Source organism: Dipodomys merriami, unplaced genomic scaffold (assembly GCF_024711535.1).
Source record: "Dipodomys merriami isolate MVZ:Mamm:240054 unplaced genomic scaffold, mDipMer1.0.p SCAF_88, whole genome shotgun sequence".
NCBI lineage: Eukaryota > Metazoa > Chordata > Mammalia > Rodentia > Heteromyidae > Dipodomys > Dipodomys merriami.
Genome location: NW_027206490.1, coordinates 3,627,783 through 3,634,781, shown reverse-complemented (window position 1 = coordinate 3,634,781; position 6,999 = coordinate 3,627,783). Strand labels below are relative to the sequence as shown.

The following is a 6,999-nucleotide window of genomic DNA, read 5'->3' as shown; positions in this document are numbered from 1 at the left end:
TGATATTGAGTGTTGTGAAGCTGGACTGAAACATGCAACCCCACTACCTCCAGTAACAATGTTTATCACCAGGTTTTGGAGGCTCTCTCCTCTCCAGTTCACTACAAAAACTTGCAGTGGAACTTTGGCACAATTGGTAGAGCACTACAGTGAAGGGAAAGATCCTCGGGATTGTCATATAGTCCTTGCTCAAATCTTAAAACACCTTTATGCACAGACACACGTTCACCCACATACACACACACACACACACACACACACACACACACACACACACACACAAGTACATGCACAAAATGGCAGGCAATATTGTCTCTTAAATTCTTATCCAGATATTGGACAACATCCCACTTATTTGTGAAGGGTTTTCCTTGATTATTTTGAAGGAGGAGGACAGTTCATGGGACACAAACGACAAGACTTTAGTGAGGAATGCTTTATAAATGCCTAGCTTATAAAAAGAACAGGAGTACAGTTTTTTCTTTAAATATTACATTCCTTCAAATATAGTATTTTAAAATAATAACCATTGAATTATGAGAAGACAACGCAGCACCTCTTCCCTTCTCCCCTTCCCCTCGTTCATAAAATATAATAAAAGTTTCAAAAATGCTCTTCTGTCTTACAAAATGTTTGACTACATGTATAATGTTTGTTTTTCAATACTTTTTTGATTTTCCCGCCTCTAGGTACTTACCTTTTTCCAGCTGACAGCACACAGAGCCTTCAAGAGCAAACAGAAAATTAGGAAACAAAAAGCTAACAATGTCCTAGTAAGTGGATGTCAATAATAAATGCAAGAAACACATGGCAGGCTGAGAGGGCCCTGAGAGGCAAAATGATTTGTGCAGGATGAGAAGAATAGTGACAAATAAGGGTGGGATCTGAGCTAGGAAGGGCTTTTTGAGACTGAGACCATGACTTTATCTAGGCCTAGCTGATAATGTTGGGATTTGACAATATCCACATGTGTATAGAGTGAAGTAGGAAGGGAGATTTCAGTCTACAGTTTGTCTTTGGGATGGTCTTATGTGAGCAAGCAGCTTAGATGATTAGGCTCTGAGATATGACTCTACCTCCCTCATAATGGAATAGAATATGGAACTCTGAGAGCCAAGCAACTGTAACTAAAAGTCAACTCAAGCCAGCTCACTTGGCCTGTGGCTCAGGAACAAGAAAGATGCTCCTGTATTGTTTTCAAAGTTCAAGAGATTCAGGTCTCAGGCATGAGTGGTGTGAGTGCCTCGCTTGATGCTGCAGACATTGGATCAGTGCTAAACCACGAAACCAATGTCTCAGGCCTTGTTATAAGAAGAAACCAAGGCAACTCCGGCAAGGTAAAACTATGACAGGAAACCTATTTAATCTCATCCTAGCCCACACTAGAACCTTCTTCTTGTGTGCTTTTATATGAGTAGACTGAGAAAATATTTACTGTGTAGTTTTCAATCCACTCTCTTACAATTACTCAATTTAAGTGTACTCCCATTTCCATGTTTCAAAGATCCATTCTTTTTTACCACCCCAGTGTGACAATGAGTCAGCCCAAACCCTGAATATGCCTTATAATATATGGTGCCTGGACTCAGGTTTGCTGGAAATTCTGGAAATGGACCTGGTCCCTGCCTACCAGAAAGGTGATCTCTTCTATGTTGGAAACTTCCTCCACCACTATAGAAAGCGGGGACAATAGAGCAGTTGCTGGATATTCTGTTTTAAAAGTGAGTATTCCTTAGCCGGGTGCCGGTGGCCCACACCTGTAATCCTAGCTACTCAGGATGCTGAGATCTGAGGATCAAGGTTCAAAGCCAGCCTGGACAGGAAAGTCCATGTGACTCATCTCCAATAAACCACTAGAAAACCGGAAGTGGTGCTGTGGCTCAACTGGTAGAGTGCTCACATTGAGTTGAAGGCTGAGGGATAATATCCAAACCCAGAGTTCAAGCCCCACGACTGACAAAAAAAAGTGAGATTTCCTCCTTCAAACCCAAGACTGATGAGACCCCCTCCAGAATATTGGAATAATTGGTACCTCTCTGAGACTGTATCACTGGGGTCTTATCAAAGGAGCTTGGCTTGAGACAAAGAAGAGCAGTCTTCGACTAATTCCTTAGGACTGGGCTGCCAGAACATTTCATTTGCCTCATAAGCTAGTGGAGCCTTAATGATTTTCTTGCTGAAAGAATAGGATTAAAGGAATGAGCCAGTCTCATCCAACCTCCACCCTCATCTAGGAAATCACTATCTTGGAGGCCTTTGAAGGAATATAGACAGAAGAAAGGATGAAACTTGAATTTGAATTTGGGGCCTGAGTTCTGTAACATTCGGAGCACTCTACCAATTGAGCCCCAAGTCTAGTTCTGGCCTTTGGCTGGTTAAATGAAGATAAGTGTCTTTAGATTTTACAAACTAGACTGGGTTCAAACTGATTTCAATCTGATCCTCAGATCTCACCTTCCTGATTGCTAGGGTTAGAGGCATGAGCCATTCTGCAGTTATTTGGAAAGATGTATATAAGCACACTCACAGTATTTCCATGAAATTGTATAGACATATCTTCACTTTTTTTTAAAGTTTTTATTCTTTTTTTTATTTTTTAATATTATTTTATTTTATTTGAGAACATACTGTACAGAGGGGCTACAATTACATGGGCAGGATAATGCATACATTTCTTACCAAGCATTGCAGCCTCCTCCTTTGTTTACCCTTCACCTCCCTTCCCAGCCTCCCCCCTCCCCCCACCCAATTATACCCCCCTCCCCCCCCACCGACATTGTAAAGCTGGTTTTGACATGACATTTCATGTTTACATTACCATTTGTGACTTAGACAGTCCCATGTGTGTCCTGTTCAGAAAAGAGGAAGCAAAGAGTTAACTTCTTTCTCCCATTGGTACAGATCTTTCTACCATAACTGGGAGGAAGATGAACAAGTGAAAAAGTAAGTGGACATTGGCACAAAGAGAATTTTTGTCCTTTGAAACTTGGTACCTTTGACGTTTCTGAATCAAAGTCAATTTTCTTCTTTGCACACCAGTTGTTATTTTCATCAGAGGGTTGAGGTTTGGCACATCAGAGGATAGCAGATTACACAGTTGTGGATGTGGTTGTGGTTTTGGACTCTCATGGATGCCAGGAAGGGCTGTATATAACAAGTCAGATCCATTGGGGAAACAACTTTCTCTTCTTATCACAGGGAGAAATTTTTAAGATTATATTTGAGAAATTTCTAGAAGTGGGTTGTGAGGAGCATCCTGCTTGCAGGAGTCTCTTCCCACTTCCCAACATGCAAGTCTTGCCAGAAAGAGTCTATAGTACAAGGTTCAGGATGGAGAGGGTGGGCTCTCATTTTCCTTTTCACTAATCTTCCCACAGCATTGTTTATTCTATCCTCCCTATGTGGATGGACTTCTACCCTGATGATTTCTATGTGCCTAAGAACCATGACACCCTGAAAGAACTTACACAGAATGTCAAGATCAACATGGTCTCTTCAGACCTGCTCTTCTGCTTACATATTCTTCTGGACCAGCTGGAGGAACCCATGACCCATGATACCAAGAAAAAGAGGAAGAACTTGTTTAGATGCCTCAGGGCTCGTGAGGAGGGATGGAACCTGGGTCTCTAGGGATGGGCCCAATTGGTCATGAGACCTTAGTACTCCTCAGTTTGGCAAAATGTCCTTTTATAGATATTCTATGCCAGGTATAATCTGTTCTCCTTTTGAAAGAACTTGGAAGTAGCCACTCATTAGAAACACCCTACATTCTAATCAGTGTTCAATCCAACCTCAAATTCTACAGCTTCTCCCATTAGATCCTCAGAAGTTTAGTCACACCTTAACTTATAGGGTCTACTCTAAGATTTCTGTACCTATTTACATTCTCAGGTTTGCATCACCGTAAAGCAGCTCCTGCAGAGCTCCAGATAAAGAACCCATCAGTGATGTCGTCAATGGTGACTGATTGAGATTGGAAGATCTCCAGAAAGCATGTGAACATAGAGGATTTTTTTTCAATTTGTAGAAAGGCCCAAGTAGGTTTTGAGTCCTGTGGACATCCCACTGGTTCTGAACCCCACATGTGATGCAGGTGTACCTGCACATAACACCAAGGATGAAGACAATCCAGAATGTCTTCCATTGATGTTCACAATCCAACTAGATCGCCACCAAGCCAGTCAAAAAAACACTTCTTGGTGTGCAGGGTAAATGTGTGCTAATGGAAAATGACCCCAGTCTATCTTCAGGAAAACCAATGAGTGAGGTCCAAAATCTAGATTCAGTTGAGGAAAGGGAATCTTTCCTCACAATATCCAGACCAATCTGACCTCTTGCAGGGGATTCAATTTACAATTGAGAAATTAGAATCTGTCTCTACCTGGACTCAGGAAGAAAATCCTGTCTTTAATGAGGAAGTAGATCTCTTTGAGGACTCTGTGGGAGAATTTCTGATTCCTTCTCCTTTTCCTGAGACAATCCTTTTTTTTCTTTATGTCCTGATGTAAAAGGTTCACCCTATTTATTTTTTAACTTTATTAAAATAATGTTTTTGACATATTCTAAAATTCATGAATCCTAAATATATTTCTTTTTAATCCGACAATCTGAAACATTGTGCATATGTGTTCTGGGGGGGAACACAGGGAGACAGGGGGCTGTATTAGAGAGCCTACTGGATATAATGGGAAATGTTAAATTCACAGGGAGTGGCAAGGAAGCCAGGCCATGCCTGCATGGGGTCATAAGGTGGCCATAAAAGGTCTAGTACATAGAAGATCAGATGTCCTAGAAGGCTATCCTGTCAAATGGGACAAATGCCACAATACTTATAGTGGTATGTGGGCTCTCTTCCAACAGTGAGTTCGAATTTGAAAACAACTTCATTGTGCTTTGGACAAATATGGAAGAAAAATTTGGCTCCAATATTATAAAAAAGTCTACTTAGGGCTGAAAATATATAGAAAATATGTATAATGGAAAGCAAAAGCCATAATAGGAAAAAGAAGGTTTACATAGATGAACAAATACAAAATCAGGAAGAAAAAATACTCCACATTTAAATCAGTTATATGTAAATACATGTTATATTCTTGATGTTATATATAGTATATTACATAGTATATAAGACAATATGATTTTTCCAACTACAATGGCATTTAAATTTTAAACTTGAGTTTTTTGCACAAAATATTAGTGTAAATATTATTGGGGAAAATAGTGATATAATTTGATTATAATTATAAGAATATATTTGTGTGTTTCTATATATAACACTGATTATAAATAGATGAATAAACATATACATATATTTGTATATATCTGTCTATGATGTGAATAAAATGAAAGTGAATGTAATGAAATTGACTATAGTATGTATAAAAAAGTTGAGTCCATGAGACTCAGTCCTGTAATCCTAGTGATGTGGGATGCTGGGTTATGAGATTTAGTATCTCTTACAACCAAGTCGTAGATTTTCAGAGGAGGTCTGGTCCCTCCAGTGTAGCAAATAAACACATAGGCAGTGGGATCACACCCCCTGACCCCAGAGGAAAGTCAGTAGAAATCAGGACAAGCCTCTTATTTTATGACAGTCTATACAGTTCCTGTACCAACATGGCAATTTGTAGAACATCAGATGGAAAGTTGGCATTCCCTCCAAAAGGTTCCAAACTGTAGTCTCTGATCATACTGAATTAAACATTATTTCCCTTCACAAGATGCAAACACATAGAAATATGGCAAGGGCTCAAGATAGATGGTCAAAGACTTACAAATACATAAAATTATATACTCTATTTCAGTAATTCATTGACAAATCATCAAAGGCATGTCTTGAATTTTTTTAAAGGAAATGGAAACATACTTTGAGTTTATCAGGAACTGGGTGATAGTTTGGTTGTTGAATTGTTGAATGCACTCCTGGGCAAAGGAGACACATATCTTGGGGAAATTGTGTGGGGGTTGGTGTCCTCACACAGCTTCACAATACAATGGTCATAACTTCTATGATGTCATAGCCACCTTTGCCATAGCAGCAAATAGGTCTCAGGCACTGATTTTGCCCTAAAGTTGGCTCAACAACAGCAAAAGGCACAAAGAATGAGAGGGAATGAATACTAGCCACTAACCTTCAGCTTGAACAGCTGTCCTGACCAGAAGCTAAGATAAATTGAGCTGGGGAAGGCTGATCTCCATGTAAGGCCCCTGAGCACTAAGGACTAGGCACTATTACAGGTGTTGGAGAAACAGAAGTGAATGGGGCTCTCTCCTCAGCAATTTCATGACGTAAAGAAAACCAGAAATCATAATGATAATTTCTATAAATCAGAGACATGAAATTGGTGATTTTGTGGCAACAACTTCATTTTGGGGATGTTGTTATGAGAGCCAACATCCAGGTAATTGTCTAGGAGCAGGTACTCCAGACAGTAAGGACAGCAAATACATCGCCCATTGATGGGAATGGAGCTGATTTGCTTCAGAAAATGAAAACAGCACTGACATGCTTGCTTGTGAATTAAGAATGGAAAGGTACAAAGAAGAAAAAGATCCAAAATGAAGATAGATATAAATTAGATAGATATTGGATGCTGCCGGTTACAAGAAGAAAAGTTCTGATTTTAGTTTAAATCTAACAACCCACTGGAACCAAAGTGCTACAATAGTAGTCAGACACATCTGATTCAGTAAAGAATACTTTTAAAATGTGATTCTAACTGGGCTCTGGTGGCTCACAACTGGAATCCTAGTTACTCATTTGGCTGATATCTGAGGATCAGATTTGAAGCAAGTCCAAGGAGGAAATTTGGTAAGACTTATTTCCAATTAACTACCAGAAATATGGACATGAAGCTGTGGTTCAACTGGTAGAGCACTAGCCTTCAGGAAAAAACTAAAGGAGAGCACCCAGGCCCTAGGTCCAAATCCCAGGACTTCCTAAACAAAGAAGCCAACAAATAAAATTTGGTGCTGTCATTCATCACTTAGCATTCTAAT

General features: G+C 39.7%; 1 long non-coding RNA gene across 1 annotated transcript; it reads left to right on the top strand.

The window, feature by feature from the left end:
• Positions 1-1,134: 1,134 nt before the first annotated feature.
• LOC138820404 (uncharacterized) lies at positions 1,135-4,543 on the top strand. The gene is made up of 3 exons (XR_011369858.1): positions 1,135-1,337; positions 2,902-2,943; positions 3,378-4,543. It is a non-coding gene; the product is annotated as an uncharacterized lncRNA (long non-coding RNA).
• The last annotated feature ends 2,456 nt before the right edge of the window (positions 4,544-6,999 follow it).